Genomic DNA, 26434 nt, shown 5'->3' on the forward strand with positions numbered 1-26434 from the left:
GGGGAGAGACACATTTGAGGGTGTGGTGTGGTGATTGTGGAGATGAGCAGATAATCAAAAGATGTCACAGACAAAAGGGTCAAAGAGGTGTTGAAGGTGGTGGTATTTGTCTGAGAAAAGTGCTAATTAAGAATGGAAGACAGGATATTCAAAGTACAGCTCTAGTGGGGGTGGGGTGGAAAGACTAAAGGTTTTAGTTTAAGATTTAAAAATAATGGAAATAGGTGGGGAAAGAAGAATCTATATAAGTTATTGAAAAAAAAAAGCCGGGGGGGGGGAATGAAATGGGTGGGGATGGGGGGAGGGGGAGTTAAAGATCTAAAGTTGTTGAATTCAATATTCAGCCCGGAGGGCTGTAAAGTGCCGAGTAGGAAGATGAGGTGCTGTTCCTCCAGTTTGCGTTGGGCTTCACTGGAACAATGCAGCAAGCCAAGGACAGACATGTTGGCAAGAGAACAGGGTGGAGTGTTAAAATGGCAAGCGACAGGGAGGTTTGGGTCTTTCTTGCGGACAGACCGCAGGTGTTCCGCAAAACGGTCGCCCAGTTTGCGTTTGGTCTCTCCAATGTAGGGGAGACCGCATTGGGAGCAACGAATGCAGTGGACTAAGTTAGGGGAAATGCAAGTGAAATGCTGCTTCACTTGAAAGGAGTGTTTGGGCCCTTGGACGGTGAGGAGAGAGGAAGTGAAGGGGCAGGTGTTGCATCTTCTGCATGGGCATGGGGAGGTGCCATAAGTGGGGGTTGAGGAGTAGGGGGTGATGGAGGAGTGGACCAGGGTGTCCCGGAGGGAACGATCCCTACGAGATGCCGTCAGGGGGGGTGAAGGGAAGATGTGTTTGGTGGTGGCATCATGCTGTAGTTGGTGGAAATGGCGGAGGATGATCCTTTGAATGCGGAGGCTGGTGGGGTGATAAATGAGGACAAGGGGGACCCTATCATGTTTCTGGGAAGGAGGAGAAGGCGTGAGGGAGGATGCGCGGGATATGGGCTGGACACAGTTGAGGGCCCTGTCAACGACCGTGGATGTAAAACCTCGGTTAAGGAAGAAGGAGGACATGTCAGAGGAGCTGTTTTTGAAGGTAGCGTCATCAGAACAGATGCGACGGAGGCGAAGGAACTGAGAGAATGGGATGGAATCTTTACAGGAAGCGGGGTGTGAGGAGCTGTAGTCGAGGTAGTTGTGGGAGTCGGTAGGCTTGTAATGGATATTGGTGCTCAGTCTATCATCAGAAATTGAGACAGAGAGGTCAAGGAAGGGAAGAGAAGTGTCAGAGATGGACCATGTGAGGATGATGGATGGGTGGAGATTGGAAGCAAAATTAATAAATTTTTCCAGGTCCCGACGAGAGCCCTTCACCCCACCTAGCAGCATTCCGTAGGGATCGTCCCCATGCCCACGCAGAAGATGCAACACTTTCCCCTTCACTTCCTCTCTCCTCACCGTCCAAGGGCCCAAACACTCCTTTCAAGTGAAGCAGCATTTCATTTGCATTTCCCCTAACTTAGTCTGCTGCATTCGTTGCTCCCAATGCGGTCTCCTCTACATTGGAGAGACCAAACGCAAACTGGGCGACCGTTTTGCGGAACACCTGCGGTCTGTCCGCAAGAAAGACCCAAACCTCCCTGTCGCTTGCCATTTTAACACTCCACCCAGTTCTCTTGCCCACATGTCTGTCCTTGGCTTGCTGCATTGTTCCAGTGAAGCCCAACGCAAACTGAAGGAACAGCACCTCATCTTCCGACTAGGCACTTTACAGCCCTCCGGGCTGAATACTGAATTCAACAACTTTAGATCTTAAACTCCCCCTCCCCCCATCCCAACCCCGTTTCTTTCCCCCCGCCCGGCTTTTTTTTTTCAATAACTTATATAGATTCTTCTTTCCCCACCTATTTCCATTATTTTTAAATCTTAAACTAAAACCTTTAGTCTTTCCACCCCACCCCCACTAGAGCTGTACTTTGAATATCCTGTCTTCCATTCTTAATTAGCACTTTTCTCAGACAAATATCACCACCTTCAACACCTCTTTGACCCTTTTGTCTGTGACATCTTTTGATTATCTGCTCATCTCCACAATCATCACACCACACCCACAATGTGTCTCTCCCTCGCCCCACCACCACCACTCCCCCACCCCCCACCCCCCACCCCCCCCCCACCCCCCCCCCCCCACCACCCCCCGCACCCTCCTTAAACCAATTTATATTTCTCCCTTCTTCTAACTATGCTCCAGTTCTGCCGCAGGGCCATGAAGGCTCGAAACGTTAACTGATTTCTTCTCCGCCGATGCTGCCAGACCTGCTGAGTTTTTCCAGGTAATTCTGTTTTTGTTTTGGATTTCCACCATCCGCAGTGGCTTTTAGCTTTTTGTTCATATAAATTCTGTCCTTTTCCTCTTTGGATCATCCCCTTTCTCCAGCGCTGAAATATTCTGCTTAATCATTCCAACCATCCCATTCCATTTTCTCCCTTTCCTATCTTTCCTGAATACCATATATTCAGACCAATCTTATTTACCACACTCCATGCATTCACAAACATGCTCTGTAACCCTGATTTAGACTTTAGTGTCTTCTCCCTTACTCTGTACAAACTTAATAACTTATTATTTCCTACTCTAGTGCTATATAGTTCTCGCAGTATTCCTTGGTATTCCTCTCTGTTATTACCTGCTGGTTCCCACACTCCTGCCAAGATAGTTTAAACCCTCCCCAATACCAGGAGCAAATCACCAGGAACTCAGCTCCAGCTCTATTTCGGTGCAATCCATCTGACCTGTAGAGGTCCCACCTCCCTCAGAGCTGCTTACAAAGTCCCAGCAATTCTCAATCCCTTTCCCCTGCACCATCTTTCCAGCCACTAATTCATCTGCTTACCCTCCTATTTCTGTGCTCACTTGTGTGGGATACAAGGAGTTATCCAGAGATCACTGCTTTTCAGGCTGCGCTTGCTAATTTCTTACCTAGCTCCCTAACTTCTGTCTGCAGGGAAGCAGTCTCAGTATGGGCTACTGAACTTTAAGGACTGATGCTTCACTTAAGGCGTTATGAATCTTTGGAATTCTCTATCCCAGTGGGTTGTGGATCCCCATCGTTGAATAAATAATTCTAAGGCTGAGATGGACAGGTTTTTGGTCCCTCATGGGATTGAGCAACATGGGGAGTGGGTGGGAAAGTGGAGTTGAAACCCTCGGTCATCCATGACCATATTGTCTGAGCAGACTATTCCGGCTCCTATTTCTTTGTTCTTGTGCAGCAAGACCTAGAGAATTTGTAGGCTTGGCCTGATAAGTGGCAAATAACAAATGCACCACACAAGAGCCAGGCAATTACCATCTCCAACAACAGAGAATCTAACCTCACCACCGCTCCACCACCACCTCCACCCGCCTCCCAGCCCATAGAGGCTGGGAATTCTGCAGTGAGTAACTCACCTCCTGACACCCCAAAATCTCTTAACTATCTAGAAGGCCACAAGTCAGGAATATGAAGGAATGCTCTCCACTTGCCTGGATCAGTGCAGCTCTAACAATAATCAAGAAGCTGGACACCATCCAGGGTAAATGAGCATGCTTGTACAGAATCCCATTGACCATCTTAACATCCATTCCCTCCACCTCCGACCCACATTGGGAGCAGCATCACACCAAGACTCCTTCAACAGCAAATTCCAAAACCGTGGCCTCTACCACCTGGAAGGACAAGGTCAGTCGATGCATCAGAAACTGCAAGTGCCCCTCGAAGTCACACACCATCCTGACTTGGAAATATATCCCCGTCCAAAATGGTCAAAACGTGCAAGTGAAGCTTGAGATTCAACATACAGACGTGTTCCATATGAATCTTTACTTAGACACCCATTTAATATAATTAATCTTCCACCTTGTGCAGCTCTGCTGCTGTTTCTTTGAATGTCTTTAACATTTCCCTTGAACCGTTAGCACATGAGGCAAAAATGCTGGAAATGAATTGAACTTATTCTGTGTTGTCCTTCCATTGTCACCCTTTGCAGGAGGCAGTGAACTGTTAAAGGCCCAGTAATGTCCTTAAAATAATGGTGAAAGATTAATTTCGTGATGCACCATCTTAAAATTCATTGAAGACACATACACAGCAAGGTGATAGGTCACAAAAAAATATAACCCTGTGAAACCCAAGTGCAATGAGATGAACCTTTTAAAGTGATGATGGGGGCTCCTACGTTGTGCTCCCCCTGCGCTGTCAACTGAGGTGGAGGCAGGGTGCTGACCTTTCTCCGCCGAGGATTTCAATGGCCATGGTGGTTGTCCTCTGGTTTCCTGAGGTCTGGAGGGCCCCAGCATACTGAGGGCCTCCTGCACAGATAGGCTCTGTTATCGTGGGTTTGTGAGGTGCTGGTGTTCCGGTCAGAGCAGTGGAGGACCCGCTGCCAAATCCAGGAGCACTCTGAGAGGAGCCCCCAGATGCTGCAGGCAGTCACTCCTATACACTTTCAGGGCGCACTGGACCCTCCCTGCTCACCTGAGGAGTCCGAGGACTTGGTGGTGACTCCAGTCACCTCACCTCCTCTCACCCAGCCATTGCTCATGGAGGTGGTGATGAGATGCAGGTCAGTGTGTATCTCCAATCGTTGGTCTGCTGGATTGACTGTCCATCAAGGTCACCAATCTCTCAGTACAGGATGCCTAGGGCACACATGCCCAGGACAAATCAATACTCATTGCTTGGATTAACGCCTGCATCCTTTGTGTCTGGTTACACACAGCTTCTTTATGTTAACATACCTCATGCTGCAGTTCCAACATCTGCTACCTTGTTGAAGACGCTGGTGACATGTCATCAGCCTGAAGCTTGACATTGTCTTTCCCTCCCAGAGCCCACCGAGTGTGAGTGACCTTGGCTATTACTGTATCCATCAGCTGCTCGGGCGTGTCTGTGCTGTTCACCAGATTGTGACTCCTTTACTAATGGAATGTGACTATCTCCCGACGTGATAGTACCTGCACTAGTGGAGGGTGCGAGGGGAATAATGTGACGGTGCACCCTCTGAGGACCCCTTCTCGTCCTCAGAGGTGGATGGCTGTCACCCGGTCACAGCCCTCGATCTGTGAAAGAAAAGATAGTGTTTCTAGGGAAATGTTTGTTTTGTGCTCGCCAGAGGGTCTCCTGTGTCCATCCATTAGGGCACTCATTCTCTCAGCTCCACAACCCACCTCAACATCAGTGATTGCCCACCCGGCCTCCAGATCTCCGAGTTCATGTGTCTCAATTTCCATGGGTGGAAGGATGAGGAGATCTGGGGTACAGTGACCCATCTTGGCTCAGTCCCTCTCGTCAGCTGTTTTCATCTGCAAGCATAGAAATCTTCATGTAACTCGCCCATCAAAGAGACACACTAGCCTATACTGGTGGCAGCCTGACTGTCCCGCATGGCACCACATGCATGTCTCCTGCATGCAGCACTCATCAGCGTGCAACCCTTGATCTGTCATCTGCCATTTCAGCTCTTCATTCAGTAACCAGGGCTCCCTCCCTGGTCCCTCCAGAGTTGCTGTGTTTGAAAGTACTGCTGGCTGCCTTTACAGATGGCGCCAGCATTGTTTGAACCAGGACGTCCCCTGTCTGCACCCCCGAAGTGGACGGCTCCTCCCACCTGTTAGCTCTGATTAAATCGCATTCGTAACTCTGACTACCCTGACCCTCCGTCCAAACACCCACTTACAATCTGATCAGGCATTCACCGCCTCCGGTAAAATTCCAGTCATTATCTTCAGCCCCATCACAAACTCCATTCCCAAGCCATTGACCATCCAAGCCCCTCCCTAGCAACCCGGATAAGGACATGGGAATCCTGTGCTTTTGTTTTGTATCATCACCCTTTTTCATATTGTACTTTCCTTGCCACACTCCCATCCCCACTTCCCTGTTGCTTAAAACCTGCTGATTCGCTGATTTTATTGTTCAATTCTAATGAAAGTGCATTGACAGAAACACTTAACTCTTTTTCTCTCTGAACAGATATTGCCTGACCTGCTGAGTATTTCCAGCATATTCTATTTAGATTTCAGATTTACACCAACGATAGTATTTTGCCTTCTAGATAAATGGAAGTTGTTTCTTGAATTTCTCACACTATATATTATTATTGTCATTAATGGTCTTTAAAACACTGACTTTACCCTGATCCCTGTTATCTTTCTCCCTATGATCTTCAGCCTGCGTCATAACAATCTCACAGCTTCTTGTGCCGAGGATCTCGCCTCTTCTCTCAGTACAAACCGATCACTGACGGATCTGAAACTTGATAATAACAAACTGGGAGATTCAGGGATGAAACTATTGTCTGAGGCTCTGAGGGATCCGGACTGTAAAATACAGAAACTGTGGTAAGTACAGACTGTGTGACATTGTGTTTATAGTAGCAGAATAGTAAACAAAACAATGTCAGCACTGTTACTGTTATAATAAATAAATGCTGTCCAATTTTATTAGTGTCAGTGATAAAGTTATTAATTTTTCAGTAAATCTACATTAGCTCAGATTCATGTTATTTCTGTCTCTAATCCAGTCCATGGGATGTCAGTCCCACAGATAGATGTGCTGAGAGTGCGGGGGAATAAAGTGATGATTCACCCTCTGAGGACCCCTCCTCCTCCCCAGCGGTGGACGGCTGGCCCCAGGTCACAGAAGTCCTTGATTTGCGAGAGCGAGAATCCTGAATGGAGGGAAATGCATATTAAAACACATCCTTCAAATTATTGTTTGTGACCAGTGATGGACAAATGAACAAGATGTTTTGTGGTCAGCAGAGGCTCTCCTGTGTCCATCCATTAGGGCACTTATTCTCTCAACTCCACAACGCACCTCAACATCAGTGATTGACCGCCCTGCCTCCAGATCTCCCAGTTCATGTGTCTGAATTTCCATGGGTGTAAGGTTGAGAAGATCTGGGACACAGCGACCCATTTTGGCTCAGGCCCTCTCGCCAGTTGTTTCATCTGCAAGCATAGAAATCATCATGTAACTCGCCCATCAAAGATACACACTAGCCTATACTGGTGGCATCCTGACTGTCCCGCATGGCACCACATGCATGTCTCCTGCATGCAGCACTCATCAGCGTGCAACCCTTGATCTGTCTTCTGCCATTTCAGCTCTTCATTCAGTAACCAGGGCTCCCTCGCTGGTCCCTCCAGAGCTGCTGTGTTTGAAAGTACTGCTGGCTGCTTTTACAGATGGCGCCAGCATTGTCTGAACCGTGACGTCCCCTATCTGCACCCCCGAAGTGGACGGCTCCTCCCACCTGTCAGCTCTGATAATATCGTATTCGTAACTCTGACTACCCTGACCCTCCGTCCAAACACCCACTTACAATCTGATCAGGCCTTCGCTGCCTCCGGTAAAATTCCAGTCATTATCTTCAGCCCCATCACAAACTCCATTCCCAAGCCATTGACCATCCCAAGCCCCTCCCTAGAAACCAGGATAAGGACATGGGAATCCTGTGCTTTTGTTTTGTATCATCATCCTTTTTCACATTGTCCTTTCCTTGCCACCTTCCCATCCCCATTTCCCTGTTGCTTAAAACCTGCTGATTCGCTGATTATTTTTTTTTCAATTCTAATGAAAGTGCATTGACAGAAACATTAAACTCTTTTTCTCTCTGAACAGATATTGCCTGACCTGCTGAGTATTTCCAGCATATTCTATTTAGATTTCAGATTTACACCAACGTTTTACCTACTAGATCAATGGAAGTTGTTTCTTGAATTTCTCACACTATATATTATTATTGTCATTCATGGTTTTTAAAACACTGACTTTACACTGATCCCTGTTATCTTTCTCCGTCTGATCTTCAGCCTGTGTTGAAACGATCTCACAAGTTCTGCTGTCGAGGATCTCGCCTCTGCTCTCAGTACAAACTGGTCACTGACGGATCTGAATTTTGATCATAATAAACTGGGAGATTCAGTGGTGAATCTATTGTCTGAGGCTCTGAAGGATCCGGACTGTAAAATACAGGAACTGGGGTAAGTACAAACTGTGTGAGATTGTGTTTATAATAGTATACAATGTCAGCCATGTTACTGGTATAATAAATGAACGCTGTCCAATTTTACTAGTGCCGGTGATAAAGTTATTAATTTTAAAAATCTCCATTTACTCTGATTCATGTAATTTCTGTCTCTAATCCCATCTATGGGATGTCAGTTCCACAAATGTTTCTGCTGAGGGTGCTGGGGAATAAAGTGATGGTGCACCATCTGAGGACCCCTCCTCCTCCTCAGAGGTGGGCTGTCCCCCTGTCACAGGAGTCCTTGATTTGTGAGAGCGAGAAGAGTGATTCGAGGGCAATGCACATTACAACACACGCTTCAGATTATTGTGTGTGAACAGTGATGCACACATGAACACGATGTTTAGTGTTCAGCAGAGGCTCTCCTCTGTCCATCTATTTAAACACTCTCTCTCCCAGCTCCCTAACCCATCTCACCATCAGTAATTGCCGCCCAGCCTCTGTGCTTCCCAGCTCCAGCGCTTCACCTTCCATCAAAGTCCGGAATGAGCCTAAACTGGTGCAGCCTGACTGTCCATCATGACACCACAGGGATGGGTCCTGCATGGAGCCATTTGGTCATCACAAATCAACTCTGACTGGGCCCTCCAGAGAGGTTGACATGTCTCTAACAGCCAATGCTGCTGCCTGGGCATTGCCAGTGGCTGGGAGGGAATGACCTTTCTACCAATTTCACTTTCATCATAAGCCATAAGTGAAGTTGTAAGCTTCACCCTGTGTGCAGCACTCACGGCCATTATCCTCATCCCCACCACAAACTCCATCCCCTGATCACTCATGTTCCATGTCCTCTAGCAATCCCGGGCAAGGACTTGGGGATACTGTGGATGTGTCTTGCAAGCAGGGAAATTATCCCTTTGAAGTCGTGACCCTAGAATTACAGCGAGTATGACGTGGTTCAACACCCAATAGAACAATTGGGACGTTAATGGGTTTAATTTCCCGCTTCATTATCCGCGGAAGCTCTTCAACATTTGTGCGTGCCCGCCAAGCGAAATATCGCACGAGTGCGCAATGACGTCAGGACGCTCGTCCGACATCATCTCGCCCGATTCCCCGCCTGCTTGGGTCAGGCACGCGCCCGCCTGCGGGACTCTGGGCTCTGTTTCTCCCTTCACAGGTACTGTCTCCCAAGCTGACTATTTACAGAACATTCCCTTATATTTCACATCCACAGCATCAATTATAGATTGCTTTTATGTTTGAAGTTGTGTTTCTTGAATGTTTCACACTGTATATTATTATTTTAATTAGTTACATTCTTTGAAAAAAACTGGAAATTTATTCTGATTCCTGTTATTTTTTCTCTCTCGAACCCTCCCCCCACCCCCCAGTCTATGGGGCAACAATCTGACAGATTCTTGTGCTGAGGATCTTGCCTCTGTTTTTAATCGCTCACTGACAGATCTGGACCTGACTGCTAACGAACTGGGAGATTCAGGAATGAAACGACTGTCTGTATCTCTGAGGAGACCGGACTGTAAAATACAGAAACTGGAGTAAGTACTAGACAGTGTGAGATTGTGTTTAGAATAACTGAATATATAACAATATATTTGTGCACTGTTACTAGTATTAAAAAACACTGTCCATTATTATTAGTGTTAGCTATGAATAAAAGGAAACATTTAGTTTGATTCATGTTATTTCTCTCTCTGAACCCTAGGCTATGGGATGCCAGTCCCAAAGATCTTTGTGTCTCGGGTGTAGGGGAATATTGCGAGGTCTCCACTCCTCATCAGAGTTGGGTGTCTGTCCCCGGTCACTGTGGCCATTAATTTGCGAAAAAGAAAAAAGTGATTAGATGGCAAAAGTGAGGGAAAGGTCCTGGGGTCGCTCTGTTAATAACTGATGACATTAGCACAGTAGTCAGAGATGACCTTAGTTCAGAAGATCAAGATGTAGAATTAGTTTGAGTAGAAATAAGAATTAGCAAAGGTAACATGTCACTTTTTTATTCAATCATGGGATCCAGGCAACACTGGCTAGGCCAACATTAATTGCCCATCCTTAATTGTCCTTGGAAAAGTTGTGGTGAGCTGCCTTCTTGAACCACAGCAGTCCATGTGGGAGTAGCTTATAGGCCCCTAATACCTTCACACTTTCGGACAGAATACACAGAAAAAAACATGTGCGCCTGTAAGAATGGTGCTGCAATAACCGCGGGTTATTTTAATCTTCATACATGTTGCAGAATGGCAAAGGTTTCCTGGAAGATGAGCTCGTAGAGTGTATTCAAGACAACTTCTTAGTCAGTATATCCTAGTACCCACCACAGAACGGCTATTTTAGACCTGGGAATGTTCAATGAGACTGGATTAATTAATGACATCTTAGTAAAGATGCCTATAATTAGCATAGTATGAGAGCAAGTTAGAAGTATAAAACCTGATAAAGGTTCTCCAAATATTTATATAGGAAATGAGAACTAAAGTGTGCACAGGTTTCTTCGAGAATGAGGCTGGGAAATTAATACTGGGAAAGGAGGAAATGGCAGAAGTGTTGAACAGGCAATTTGTGTTCCTCTTCACTGTAGAATACACAAGAAACATCCCAAGAATACTTGGAAGTCAAGAGGTAAAAAGAAAGGAGGAACTTAAAACAATCAGGGTTCCGAGGGAAAAGGTATTAAGGAAACTATTAGAACCAAAGGTTGACAAGTCCCTTGACTTGATGGCTTTCATCATAGGGTTTTAAAGGAAGTGGCTGCAGACAGAGTAGATGCATTGATTGTGATCTTCCAAAATTCCCTAGATTCATGGAAGGTCCAGCAGATTGGAAATTACATGGGGAGAATGTATTAGATTTCTTTGAGGAAGTAACATGAAAATTGATAAAGGAGAATCTGTAGATTTGGTGCACTTGGATTTCCAAAAGCAATTTGATAAGGTGTGACATTAAAGATATAAAAGATAACAAGATAAGATTTTGTAATATAGGTAGTAGCATATTAGTATGTATAGATGATTGATTAGCTAACAACAAACAGAGAGTTGGGGTAAAGGGTCATTTTCGGTTTGGCAAACTGCTACTAGTGGAGTGACACAAAGGTCAGTGCTGGGGCCTCAAATACCTGTGTAAAATACTTGGGTGAAGGAACTGAATGCATGGTTGCTAAATTTGCTGATGGCGCAAAGGTAGGAAAGTAACTTGTCAAGTGGACATAAAGAGTCTATTAAGGAATTTAGAGGTGAAGTGAATGGGCAAAAAATTGACAGATGGAGTTTAATGTGGGACAATGTGAATTTGTCCTCTTTGGCTGTAAGAATAAAAAAGCAGTATCTTACCTGAATGGAGAAAGACTGCAGACTGTACGGTACTGAGGGATCTGGGAGCCCCAGTCCATGAATCTCTAGGCATGCAGTGGAGCAAGTGATTAGGGAGACAATTTGGTCTGCTGGCGTTTCTGTGGATGCTGTGGCTGAAGCAGTTCCAACGACTGTCTAGTAAACCGAAGATCCTGAGTGTGAATCTCAGTGGTGCCTTTACCCCAATTTCCATGCAAGGCTTTGAAATGTGATGTGTTTACAACAAAAATACTTTGATGCACAAAAACCCAGCAACCAAAGTGTCCCAACGGAAGAAATCAAGAATTGTATTAGATCAAGGGAAGAGATGTATAAAGTTGCCAGAAAAAGGAAAGCCTGAGAATTGGGAACATTTTAGAAATCTGCCGAGGAGGACATAGAAATGGAATAAGAAAGAAAAGATAGAATATGAGAGTAAACTAGCAAGAAACACAAAAACTGATTGTAAATGCTTATGTAGGTATGAAAAAGGAAAATATTAGTAAAAATAAATGTGGTTCCATTTCAAGCAAAGTCAGGAAAATTTACAATGCGGAATAAGGAAATGGCAGAGAAATTAAACAAATATTTTGTGTCTGTCTTCACAGAGAAAAATACTAAAAAATCGCTCAGAAATAAAGGAGAATCAAGGGACTAGTGTAAACGAGGAACTGCAAGATATTAATATTTGTTTAAAAAAAAAGTATTCGAAAAATTACTGGGACCTAAAGTAGATAAACCCCCTGAACCTGATGTTCTACATCCCAGAGTGTTGAAGGAAGTGGCTACAGAGATTGGAAATGCGTTGTTGATCATATTTCAAAATTCTGTAGCTTCTGGAATGGTTTCTGCAGATTGGAAGGTGGGAAATATAACCCCGTTGTTTAAGAAAGGAGGTAGAGAGTAAACTGGAAACTAGAGATCTGTTAGCCTGACATAAGTAGTAGGGAAAATGCTAGATTCTGCAAGAAAGGATGTGATAATAGAACAGTTAGAAAATAATGGTAGCATTGGGCAGATTCAACATGGATTTATGAAAGGGAAATCATGTTTAACATACATGTTGGGGTTTTTGAGGATGCAGTCAGCAGAATAGATAAGGGGAGACCCGTGGATGTGGTACAGTGAGGTAGCACAAGGATCACAGCCGCAGGTATACACAATCTATATCAATGATTTGGACGTGGGGATTAAATGTAATATTTAGATGTTTGCGGGTGACTGGAAATTAAGTGGAAGTGTAAATTGTGAGGAGGATGCAAAGATGTTTCGATGGGATCTGGAGAGGATAAGAGATTGGCCAAAATTTGGCAGATGGAATACAATATGGAGAAATGTGAGGTTATCCACATTGGCAGGAAATAACAAATACAGACATCTGTTAAATGGTGAGAGACTGGGAAGCGTTGATCTTCCAAGGTATTTCAATGTCCTTGTTCATGACTCACTTAAAGCTAACATGCAGGTACAGCAAACAGTTAAAAAGGTAAATGTTATGTTGGCTTTTATTACAAGTGTATTTGAGTTTAGGAGTAAAGATGTCTCACTGCCTTGGTGAGACGGCAACAGGAGCATTCTATGCAGTTTTGGTCTTCTTACCTAAGGAAAGATATACTTGTCTTAGACTGAGTGCAATGAAGGTTCTGCTAAAATAATTCCTGGAGCAATGCGTGCTGAGGAAAAATTAAATAGACTGGACCTCTATTCTCTTGAGTTTAGAAGAATGAGAGTTAATCTCATTCAGGCATACAAAATTCTTACAGGGATTGACAGTGTAGATGCAGGTAGGAGGTTGCCCCAGGCTGGGGGTGTCTAGAACCAGGGGACGCAGTCTCAGAATAAGGGGCAGGCCATTTAGGACTGAGATGTGCAGGAATCTCTTCACTCAGAGGGTGGTGAATATTTGGAATTCACTGCCCCAGAGGAGGCTCAGTCATTTAGTATGTTCAAGACTGGGATTTATAGATTTCTACACATTGAAAGCATCATGTAACATGGGGTTAATAAAAGGAAATGTTGTTGAAGTGGAAGATGAACCATGATCTCAGTGAATGGCGGAGTGGGCTCTAAGGGCTGAATAGTTGGCTCCTTCCCCTATTTCATATGTTTTTATTGCAAGGGGAATGCATTGTAAAAGTAGTTTTGCTGCAGCTAAACAGGGCCTTAGTCAGACAGCATCTGGAGGAAACTATACAGTCTTGGTCTATTTAGTTAAGAAAGGGTATAATTGCATTAGAACCAGTTCAGAGAAGGTTCACTAGACTGATTGCTGGGATGAAGGGGTTTATTTTATGATGAAAAGTTAAGCAGATTGGGCCTCTCCCCGTTGGTGTTCAGGAGGCTGAGAGGTGATCTTATTGAACACAGAAGATCCTGAGGGGACTTGATAGGGTTTGTGCTGAGAGGATTTTTCCTCTTGTGGGAGGAGAACTTAGGGACACTGTTTTAAAAAATAGCGGCCTCCCATTTAAGACTCAGATGAGAAGAAATTTAGTTAGTCTGTGGAATTCTCTTCCCAAGAGGCGAGTGGAGGCTGGGTCATTAAATATATTCAAGGCTGAGTTAAGGTAGATTTTTGATTGACAAGAGAATTGAGGGTTACGCAGACCAACAGGAAAGCTGAGTTCAGGCCAGAATCAGATCAGCCAGAATCAGATCAGCCATCATCTTATCAAATGACGGAGAAGGCTTCGGGGCTGAATGGCCTACTCCTGCTCCTAGTTATTCTGTTCTTATTCCAACACGTTCTTCAGACTACAATCTGTGGCCAGTGATGGATAGAGAAACATTATGTTTTGTGGACCCCAGATGCTCTCCTGCGCCCGTTCACTAGGCCACTCGATCTCTCAGCTCCACCAACCATCTGCCCGGCCTTCAGGCCTCCCAGCTGCAGCACTTCATCTTCCATTGGTGTAAGGATGGCAAGATCTGGACGCCAGCACTCTTAGTGGCTCCTTCCCTGACATCATGTGCTCTCTTCTACAAGCACATACATTTCTATGGTTACTCACCCATCAAAGGTACACATTAGTCTATGCTGATGTCAGCCTGGCTGTCCATCATGTCACCACAGAGATGCCTCCTGCATGTGGACACTCAGTCTCGGCAGTGCAGGGTCAACTCTCACTGGCCAGGGCCTTCCACAGAGAGGCTGACATGTCTCTGACAGTCAATGCTGCTACCTGGGAATCCTTAGTCATGTATAAAGCTGTACGTTTAACATTGGTGCTGCACTCACCTTGCCAGAACACATCAGGACTTTGATCCTTTTGTGTCACTGCAACCACGTGCCCCACACCTGCTCACCCCCTCGGCAATCTCTACCCAGGCTTGCTTGGATTGAATGGGCCGATCTCCTCCTCCTGTCCTGAGGGAACAAGACCTCCCTCCGAGCCCGAGCAGTCTGGGGAAGCGCCTCCAGGGAGACATCAGTAAACCAGGGATGTTGCCTTCATAGCTTCCAGCAAGATCACAGCCATTATCCACAACCCAACCACAAACTTCATTCCTGAGTCACGGACCATCCCATGTCCCCCCCACCCCCGAGTGAAATGGAGATACTGTGCTGCTGTCTTGCACCATCATCCCTTCTGTCAGTTAATCACACCGCAGATCCCATTCTGATCTCTCCTTGCCCGCAGATCCCCCAAACGCCGTAGCTTATAACCTGTCAATTCACTGCTATTTCCCAGTTCTAATAACAGCTCAGACTTTAATATGATAGAATTCTTCATCATGATGGAGAGTGATGAAGTTGATTCTGAGTCTAGGGTCCTGAATCTTAATAAAGGAAACTACAATGGTATGAGGCGCAAGTTGGCTGTGATGTATTGGGAAAACGTTATTTAAAGGGGTGACGGTGGATAGGCAATGGCAAACATTCAAAGAGCACGTGGGTCAACTGCAACAATTGTTTATTCCTGGCATGCGCAGAAGTAAAACAGGAAGGGTGGACAAACCATGGCTTACAAGGGAATTTAGAGACAACATTAAATAAAAGGAAAAGGCATACAAATTGGCCAGAGAAAACAACAGACCTGAGGATTGGGAGCAGTTTAGAATCCAGTAAAGAAGGGCCAAATAATTGTTTAAGAAGAGGAAAATAGAGCATGAGAGTAAGTTTGCGGGGAACGTAAAAACTGACTGTAAAAGTTTCTATAGGTATGTGAAGAGAAAAAAATTGGTGAAGACAAATGTACGTCCCTTACAGTCAAAAACAGGGCAATTTATAATGGGGAACAAAGAAGTGGCCGCCAATTAAATACATACTTTGGTTATGTCTTCACAAAGGAGGACACAAATAACATACCAGAAATGTTGAGGAACTCAGGGTTTAGTGAGAGGGAGGAAATGAAAGAAATCGGTATTGGTAGGGAAAAGAGTTGGGGAAATTGATGGGATTGAAGGCCGATAAATCCCTAGGGCCTGATAATCTACATCCTAGAGTACTTAAGGAAGTGGCCCCAGAATAGTGGATACATTGGTGGTCATCTTCCGAGATTCTATAGACTCTGGAACAGTTCCTACAGATTGGAGGGTAGCTAATGTAACCTCACTATTTATAAAGGGAGCTAGAGAGAAAACAGGGAATTATAGACCAGTCAGCCTGACGTCGGTAGTGGGGAAAATTCTAGAGTCCATTATAAAAGATTTAATAGCTGAGCACTTGGAAAACAGTGGCAGAATCGGACAGAGTCAGCATGGATATACGAAAGGGAAATCATGTTTGACAAATGTACTGGAATTTTTTGAGGATGTAACTCGTAGAGTCCAGCCTAAGAGATTAGCATGTGAAATGAAAGCACATGGGATTGGGGGTAGTGTATTGAGACGGATAGAAAACAGGTTGACAGACAGGAAACAATGAGTAGGAATAAACAGGTCTTTTTCCGAATGGCAGGCAGTGACTAGTGAGGTACCGCAGGGATCGGTGCTGGGACCACAACTATTCGCAATATATATTAATGATTTAGATGAGGGAACTAAATGTAATATCTCCACATTTGCAAATGACACAAAGCTGGGTGGTAGGGTGAGCTGTGAGGAGGATGTGGAGATGCTTCAGTGTGATTTGGGCAAGCTGAGTGAGTGGGCAAATGTATGGCAGATGCAGTATAATGTGGATAAATGTGAGGTTACCCACTTTGGTAGCAAAAACAGGAAGGCAGATTATATTCGGAATGGCTATAAATTGAGAGAGGGGAATGTGCAGCGATACCTGGGTGTCCTCGTACACCATTCGCTGAAGGTAAACATGCAGGTGCAGCAGGCGGCAAATAAACCAAATGGTATGTTGGCCTTCATAGCCAGAGGATTCGAGTACAGGAGCAGGGATGTCTTCCTGCAATTATACAGGGCCTTGGTGAAACCACACCTGGAGTATTGTGTGCAGTTTTGGACTCCTTATCAGAGGAATGATGTTCTTGCTATAGAGGGAGTGCAGCAAAGGTTTACCAGACTGATTCCTGGGATGGCGGGACTGACATATGAGGAGGAATTGGGTCGGTTAGGATTATATTCGCTAGAGCTCAGAAGAATCAGGGGGGACCTCAAAGAAAGCTATCAAATTCCAAAACGACTTGACAGGGTAGATTCAGGAAGGATGTTTCGGATGGTAGGGGATCCAGAACCAAGGGTCACTCTCTGAGGATACGGGATAGACTATTTAGGACTGAGATGAGAAATTTCTTCACCCAGAAATTGGTGAGCACTACCACAGAAAGTAGTAGAGGCCAAAGCATTGCATGTGTTGAAGAAGGAGTTAGATATAGCTATTGGGGCGAAAGGGATCAAAGGATATGGGGAGAAAGTGGGAGCAGGATATTGAGTTGGATGATCCACCATGATCATAATGAATGGTGGAGCAGGCTCGAAGGGCCGAATGGCCTACTCCTGCTCCTAGTTTCTATGGTTCTATGTTTAACTCTGTTTCTCTCTTCACAAATACTTGCCTGATCTGCTGAGTATTTCCAGTATATTATACTTATATTTAATTTGCAGCATTAATAGTGTTTTCTTTTTCCTGTATAAATGGATGTTGTGCTTTTGGAATGTCTCTTACTGTATGTTATTATTAATAGTATTCGTTCAAACACTGTGGATTTAACCTGATTCCTGTTATTTTTCTCCCCCTGTTCCTTAGGCTATGGAGTAACCGTCTCACTGATTCTTGTGCCGAGTATCTCGCCTCCGCTCTCAGTACAAACCGGTCACTGACGGATCTGAACCTGGTATACAACCGATTCACAGACCAATCTGTCCCCGCTTTCAGCCGACTCATCCTGACCTGTAGGACTCCAAATCTGATCAAGTGAGTGTTTGTGTTAATTTTTAGTGTAATAATTAAAATATAAATGGGATTTAAAATATAAATGGTCCTGAATCTCTCAAACAGCAGCGATGAAAAGCGGATTGCCGCTGCTCGACAAGATTCTCCCAAACTGAAACTGCTTCATTTTCCTCCCGGGACCTTCAGCAGTGACCCCCCCTCCCCGGGGAGCTCCACACGAGCAGAGTCTAGTCGGGTCAGGGGAGAGTGGTGGGGTCGGGGGGTTAATGCGGTCAGTTTGATGGCCAATGGGACTTGGTCAGCGGCGTTGTTGGGTCGGGCTGTAGAGCCGGGGGTTTAGTCAGATTTGGTCAAGGACAGAGTTGGGAGGGTCAAGAGGTAGTCGGGTTGGCGGGGGTGTTTGGAGGGGTTAATCGTGTAGTGTGGGTGTAGTATGATGGTCGGTGGGGGGTTGGGGGTGGTTGGAGGGGTTAATCGGGTAGTGTGGGTGTAGTATGATGGTCAGTGGAAGGGTGGGGGTGGTTGGAGGGGTTAATCGGGTAGTGTGGGTGTAGTATGATGGTCAGTGGGGGGTGGGGGTGGTTAGAGGGGTTAATCGGGTAGAGTGGGTGTAGTATCATGTTCAGTGAGGGGTGAGGGTTGGAGGGGTTAATCGGGTAGTGTGGGTGTAGTATGATGGTCAGTGGGTGGTGGAGGTGGTTGGAGGGGTTAATCGGGTAGTGTGGGCGTAGTATGATGGTCAGTGGGGGGATGGGGGGTGGGTGATTGGGGGACTCAGTTGTGGAGTTACCCGGGTATTAGACCAGATTTTACAGTCTAACATTTCCTGGGTAACTACCCGGGTAAGTCCTGTGGATTTGTCCCAAGTCTCCGATTCTTACCCAGAGTCAGAGTCATTCACACAGGGTCCCAGGCAGCAGGGGTATTGCCCAGTGGAAATTTAAACCTCTGGGGCAATTCCCACGTAGGCCCGTGAGTCAGGACATCCCAGGGACCCGCTGCCCATCTTCAGCCGTATGTCTGGTCTCTGATGACCCAGTGAGCAGGAGATTTGTCCCATTAACTCCAGTCTCCCTGTTATTGACACTGTTGTTCAATCTGTTTATTCCTGTTTAATCTTTAATCTCTTTCAGGCTGGAGTCCAATCAGTTCAGTCAAAGTGGAGAAAATCAGCTGAAGTTGCTGCAGGGAACCAGATCTGGACTGAGAGTGAGATGCGAACCTTAGGATTGATAAACATTCCTGTTCTCACTATAGGAACATTTTTAACCGAGTTTCTCTCCCTCCCCTTTAACCGGCCGCACTCCAGGTTTAAATCCTTTTGGCCCTTTCCCAGTTTCCAGTTCGAGCTGAGTGAGCGTCATCTCCCATTGTGACGTCAGAGGCCCAGCCACAGGGTCACGAGACTCAGCCGCCCGGCCCCACAGGTGCTGCTTCTGCAGGATATCCGGGGCTGAATGTTCCCCAATGGGTCACTGGGGAAATGTACAGACAGGGAGGCCCCAGGGTGTGGATCAGTCTGGGCTGCAGTGGGACATTGACAATTACATTCAGTAATCCTGGGATTGGGTGTAAAGTCCCTAGGGCTCCCGCTCAGTATCACTGCCCAGTGACCCTGCTGGGAAGTGAACCTGTGTGGGTTCAGGGTGGGTACAGGGTCTGTTCAGCTGGGATAGATCGCACTGTCCAATAGAGACAAACACCCACTGCATGGGGTGTCCCAGAGAGAGTATCCTATTGGGGAGGTTCCAGCGGATTCTGTAACCGAGGGATTGGACTGAAAGTATCAATGCTTTTCTGTCGTCCCTAAGAAAGAAATCATCAGTTGTTGAAACAATGTGTTGAATTTAGACTCTGCCCTATTGATATTGCTGTAATTTACACACTGAAGGGTGAGTTTCTAAAAAGCTGGAATGACAAAGAGGACTGGAGTGTGTCAAATAAAGATGGTGACCTGATAAATTCACTCACCCGCTCAAAGAGTAACAAGTTGTGGAAGTTAAGTGACCCAGTGGAACTACACTGCAGTGAATGGACAGGATGCATGTAGGGACCCACAGCCTGAAACTCTGCGGGCCTAATGCATGGGTGGTGGTCTGAACATAGAGCAGGATCACCAGCATTTAAACAGAGAGAAGATAGTTTGATGTTCTGGGTCAGGTTCCTTAAGATGTAACTTTGTTGGATTGATATTATTTTCCAGATACTGATGGGCCTGTTGTACATTACATTATTTCCTGATTTATTTTACATTCCCCATCATATACAGTTTGTTTATTCTCCCCTCACTCTGCTACAATAAATGGTGAAGTTTCACTTTGTTCATCAGGCTTCAAAAAATCAAGGAAGGGAACCAATAATTTGAAATCAGTAATAACCAGATTCGAACAACAGGCTCACACAAGAAAGATGATCTGGTATTAGATATCTCCTGGGGCCACAGACTGACAGATCAATGGACAGAGAGTGAAGACTCTATGGTTTAATGTAAGGAATCAACTCAGAAATGTCAACATAATCACTATACAGTAATGAGAAATTAATACTGATACAGTGGAAAGAACAGGTAACAGGGACAAAAAAACACACTTTGTAAAAGCTTTTAGACGCTTTTATGGTGTTGTCACTGACACCCAATTAACGCTCATAGCCCACAAATTGCAATGAGATAAGTGGCCCATTTAATGGAGTCGATTTCAACTATCAGGGGAGGATTGTGTATTGGGTTATGTTGCTTGACTAACAATCCTGGGGTTTTGCTGATAACCCAGAGAACATGAGTTCAGATGAAAGTTGGAGAATTTTAATTCAGTTTAACAGAAGCTGGATTTTAAATAGAAACTGTTGTCATTGATCATTAATCTGCCCGAGTGTTTGTAAAGGAAACGTGCTGTCCTTATCTGGCCTGTTCTGTCTCTGACTCCAGACTCTCCAATGTGATTGACTGTCATGTTCGCGGCCTCTGAAGTGCCCGAGTATTCCGCTTAGTTGTTTCAACAGTCACATCGATCATTCTAGGAGATGCCCCAACAGCGACATCTCAGGGTAATTTGAGTCGACAATTACAGTGACTTCACCAGCAACAGCCACAGCTGGGAAGTGGGTGGAACTTGTCACTCGGGTGTAAAACTGGTGTTTCAGATCCTTGAAATGGAAATTGAAAGGTTTCTGTGAGGCCGCTGATTTCTAATGCCAGTTTCTCACCAGAGGAGCAAGTTGGGGGATAAATGTTCATGCAGACACCGGGGTGCTCCCCATATCTTCTTGTACTAGAGCGGCTGGGATGTGTTGTATCCACTGGAACAGACAGAGAGCGCCTGGGATTAACACCTCATAGGGGAAAGCAACAAACAATGGAAAAGAGAATCGGGCCGAGTCCAAAAAACCCGGACGATTTACTATATACCCCATTATGGGCAAAATCCCAAGACAAACCTCTTCTCCAACCAACAGTATTAGATCGACAGACTACGGAATGGATGAATTAGATTCCTGAATGGTTCATAAATGAATCTCCCCAATATGATCTAAACTATAATTTTATAATCAGTGATCTAGTGAATACATTTTGATGGTGATGGACTGAGTTAGCAGCCTCTCATTCATTGTGCTACTTACCTGCCTATTAATTGTCTAATTAATGTTCCTGGGTGACCCTGTCTGCAACTATACAGAATAGGTCCTCCCGATCCATTCCAGCTCTACCCTCATAATTGTAAACACCTCAAATAAATGGTCACTTAGTCTCCTCTGTTCCAAAGAAAACAACCCCAGCCGATCCAGTCTTTCCTCATAGGAAATGGGTGAGTCCCAGGCTGTCAAGGGGGACAAGGCCAGTAGTGCACTAATCCCCTCAGTGCATCTCGCTCTACAACATTTATTCAGCCCTGAATACTGGTGAGAATGACGGGTCAACTGGGGAGTGCAGCCAGAGCCAAACCCATGGTGCCACGGATTGTTCAGCTGACCGGGGGTGAGGAGGTGCAATAATTGGGGATTGTGTAGTTCAGGGAGACCGCTGGCCTTTCTGCGGCTGCAGACATGAGTCTTGGATGAGTTGTTGCCAGACCTACCAACCACCTCCCCCCAACCCCCATGGTGGGTCAAGGCCACGCCGAAATCAGCAAAGACAAAGAAAGCAATGCTCAAAAATATGCAAATAAAAATATATAAGTTGTTGAATTCTGAGCTTGGAGGTTCTTCTCAGCATCACCACATCTCTCTTAAAAGAGCTGAGACCACAAGAAAATGGCACTTGCGGCCCAGATCCTTCTCAATAGAGATCAGTAAGAAACATGTGCTACACCCGCGCTTTCTCTTTGTCAGATCTGAACAATTATTGTGTGTGGCGTCTCCTGTGTAATGGACCTAGAGCTAATCTTCTTCCCTATTATTCCCAAATTTCCCCTGTCCAATACAATGTGAACAATTATTGTGTTGTGTTCTTCTCTAATCTGTAAACTTCATTGTTCCGGAGTGTGGGAACATCTACTGGCCGGAACTGAGAACTGTAACAGAGAGGCTCAGATTCACATTTACAGTCAGTGTTACAAAAACAGCCACACTGTGCAATGTAAGCAAATAGTTTCTGTCTGTTAATTATGTTGTATTGTTCCACATTTTATAGTGAGAAATGAATAGAATCGAGAAATAATAACGATATTGCTTCACTCCTTGGATTATTGTGAATTTATCATTTTATTCTTTACTAGACATTAATCACCATTTCTGTCTGATTTCTCAGGTTTACATGACTGAAAAAAACAAACACAAATAGAATAAAAACTAAGCTGATGGCTTCACACGAAATAAAAGCAAAAGAAATGGGGGTGAAATACAAACAGAATAAAATGAAATAAATCTGAAAATGCTGGACAGGCTGATCCTGAAACATCTGTGGAGAAGTTCGGATTAACAGTTCAGGGCCCTGAACCTTCTCTGGACCTGAAAAGATAATCCAACTTCTCCACAGAGAGATTTGAACATTCGCCTCCTTTATTTTAAAAATGATTTATTTATATTTCAGAGTTGCTTATTTGGTATTGAAATATTCTTTTGTTAATTCCATGTGCCCAAATCTTCCTGTCTCCGGATGGTCAGAAATGGGGTGTTTGTGAGAAGATGTGTGTTAGGATCTTGCGGAAGTCCTGACTCGGGGACTTTCCTTATTCAATGGGCCAAGGGAGCTGGACAGGCTTTTCCTGATTCCACATCCTGGGTTGTTCTTCCCCGGTGTCTTGGGGATGACACTAGGCAGTAAATAGGAACTCTTGCTTCTTTCTTGCCTGTGAGCTGTCTGATTGGGAGTCTTCCTGTTAATCCTGTTTTATTGTCACACTCACAAGGTCTGTACTGCTGCTCTCTTTCCCATGGTCTCTAAGATTATTAACCAGGTTAGGAAGGAATCAGTGACCCTGACCAGTAACAGCCGTTTCCTAATGGTTATCCACAAGGGCGGTTCAGACACTCTCCTCACTTCATCATTAACGACCATAAATAAAACATAAAAGATACAGAACTACAGCAACAACAATAACTTCCATTTATAGGGCGCCTTTAACAAAGTAAAATGTCACAAGTTGCAGGAGGGTTAAAGACAAATTTGACACAAGAACAGAGTAAATAGGAGCAGGAGTAAACCACACGGCCCGTCCAGCCCGCTCCGCTATTTCATATGGTCAGGGCCAGGATTCCCTTCCCGCCATCCGAAGAGTTGGTGGTGAACACATTCCCGCCAACTCCCACTGCCCCCCAGCCATTTCACTCTGGGATGAGCGTCAATTGGCTGCAGGTGGAATTTACGCCCCTCACTGGGAGGAAGTCCCGCCTCAGAGAGCTGCTGGCTATTCTGATTGGTCGAGAGATCTCTGGTCCCTGAGGCTCCAGGAGTGGAAAGTACCGGGACTGGAAGTAGCTCCCAGAGCCTCAATCCCAAAATTCCAGCAACAGGTAATTTCTGGGGGCCTCAGGCCGGGTGGGGGGCGGCCTTGCAGCATCCGGGCTTAAGGGGTGGGGGCAAAGTTTTTCTTTATTCGTTCATGGGGTGTGGGTGTCCCAGGAAAGAAAGAATTTATTGCCCATCTGTAATTGCCCTTGAACAGAGTAACTAACTAGGTCACTTCCGAAGGCATTTAAGAGTCAACCACATTACTCTGGAGTAATGTAGGAGTTTGGATCCACATGTAGCCCAGACCAGGTAAGGATGCCGGATGAGAGATTTCCTGTCCCTAAAGGACATTCGTGCACAAGATGGGTCTTTACAACAATTGACATTGGTTTCATAGTCACCATCACTGAGACTAGTTTCTATTCCAGAATTTGTGTAAGTAAATTCAAACTCCACCAGCTGCTGTGGTGGATTTAAACCCGTATCCCCATAGCAGTAGCCTAGGAATAAGGATTACTATTCCAGCGACAATACCACTACAGCACCATACCCACCCCTGATGGAGGAACCTTCACTCCGCCCCCATCCCTCGCCCAAGGCCTGAACTGGATCATTGTCGGGCTTCCTCCAGACTCGGGAAGTCCTCCCGCCAGATTAAAAATTGAGGCTGGGCAGGAAAGGGCCATTAAGGGAATATATTTAAGAAGGAAATTGATAGATCTCTGGACTCTAAAGGTGCCAATTGTTCTGGGGAGAGAGCGGGAGGATGGCGTTGAGATAGAGAATCAGCCATGATCATACTGAATGGCGGAGCAGGCTCGAAGGGCCGAATGACCGTATCCTGCTCCTATTTCCTATGATTCTCAATTGGGGCAGGGGTGGGAAGCCCATCTGAGACCTCGTCCACCCCAGCATTAAATTGCTGAGAGATCTGGCAGGCGTGAATGCAGTGGGAAGCCTATCTGTGATACTGCCCGCTCAACCAGCCGCCCCCTTCGGCCCCCTTCCACTGCCCGGCCAACCACCGACAAACCAGCCAGACACAGCATCAAATTCAGGCCTCTTTTATTGCAGCTCACAAGCTGTGGGAAGCTCCACCCGCTTTTACTCTTATTGGTCTAACAAGGTTGAAGGTTTTCTCTACCAGTGCAAACTAACTGTTTTAGTTTTATTTTCAGTAATATTACAGGCATTTAGAAATGTGCCTGATGAAAGAGCAAAAATAAACTTTTGAGCAAAGCTGAGAAAAATACCTATAGGATTGGAAAAAACAAAGATTAAAATAGTTTTTGGTTTGTCTTTTACCTGATTACAAAAAGTTGACACAGTTGTGCACATTTGGGAATGTTTGCTCCACCCTTTTGAGAAGAAGCAGAGAAGTTCACCCTTTCCACTGACAGCCCAGTGATTATTGAACTAAAAACTTTCCCTTTTAAAGATTTGGCTTCATCCCATTTGTTACCTTACAGGACAAACTGTTTGTGAACAGGAGATATGGGAGTTATCCCTAAACTGATTGCAAACACTTCTGTCTCTGATATAAAACACCGGATTATGTGAATATTATTGGACAATATCTTTCTCCAGGGCTCATGCATGAGAGAGAAGAGTAATTAATGGGATGTCCCACTTAGAATATAGGAGCGAAATAACACCAACAAATGGAAATGAATAACTCTTCCTGGCTATAGTTGAATGGAATATATCAATCCATATGGATCTATGTACATTTTAATAAAAGTCAGGAAAGGGTAGATGAAACTAGTAAGTTCAGTGCTTTATCTTGAGGTCTTTGTGTCTTTGCCTCTGAATGATTTAAGGAAACTCCTTTTGATAGTCTGCCCACTCCCTCGGGCATTGCAGCACACGAGGGAGATAAGCAAATACCTCCAGGCAGATGCCACCCCCTCCTCCCATCACCCCCTTGCCCCTGAACAACTTCTGGTAAGATTACCTAAGAGTGAAGAGTGGCTTGTATTAGATGGCATGATATTGGCATTTCGGTATGCGTGTGCAGATATGATAAGTTAATGTGCAGTTACTAACATGTGGAAATGTATGATGCTCCTGCACTGAAGAATGGGCCCCAGACTTGCTCAGATACTTGGCAACAGAACCACATGAATGGATTAATGTGATCAGTAGCGTGATAAAACATTATAAATCACCAAGGCATAAAATAGATACTCCACAGAAAAAATGACTTTAGAAGAATCAGGGTACAATTAAACACACTGGTATCTACAAGGAGGAGGAAAATTTAAATGAAAAGGGATTTTGATTTAGAAAATATCCACAAGGTGGATGCAGCTGAAGACAGCTGGAGAATATTTGAAGTCAATGCATAAACTTCTGTTTGAACTTTAAGTACTTAGGACATTCCAATAATTTTGAATTGTGTGAGTGATGTGCAGGTGGAGAGGATGAATCAAAGTCAATAGTTACCACATTTTACTGGAAAAGGTTTTAAATGTATTTTTGGGGCAGCTCAAAGTTTTGTGTTGTTGATTTTGATAATTTTAATACCTTTAGTACGTTATCTACAGTTTGTAATCAAGTAATTAGGAAAAGAAGGTTATAGGTTAGAAATAGATGGATTAACCAGAAATCTGTTTTTGAGAGGGCTAATTATTGGGAGGGCTAATTTTTCGAAGAGGTGACCAGGTGTGCAGATGAGAGCAATGCAATTGACGTAGTCTACTTGGACTTCAACAAAGCTTTCAGCTTTCTTCCAGTTGTTCTATTTAGGCCTCTCTCTCTCTCTGTCTGTCTGAATTTAGTTCCTGAAATGTTCACTGGCTATTGCTCTTATGATCAAAAAATTGCCGGCAGTGTTCCAGCTCAGAATGGGATTATTAAGGAGCGGAATAGGGTCAGTTTATGAGCTCGGTCCAGGGCTCAGTTACCCTCT

General features: G+C 44.9%; 1 pseudogene; it reads left to right on the plus strand.

Moving 5' to 3' along the window:
- The window catches only part of LOC144692006 (NACHT, LRR and PYD domains-containing protein 3-like), a 98068-nt pseudogene that overhangs the window by 67369 nt on the left and 4265 nt on the right, over window positions 1–26434 (plus strand).

This window comes from Cetorhinus maximus, chromosome 16, assembly GCF_964194155.1.
Source record: "Cetorhinus maximus chromosome 16, sCetMax3.hap1.1, whole genome shotgun sequence".
In the NCBI taxonomy this organism is placed as follows: Eukaryota; Metazoa; Chordata; class Chondrichthyes; order Lamniformes; family Cetorhinidae; genus Cetorhinus; species Cetorhinus maximus.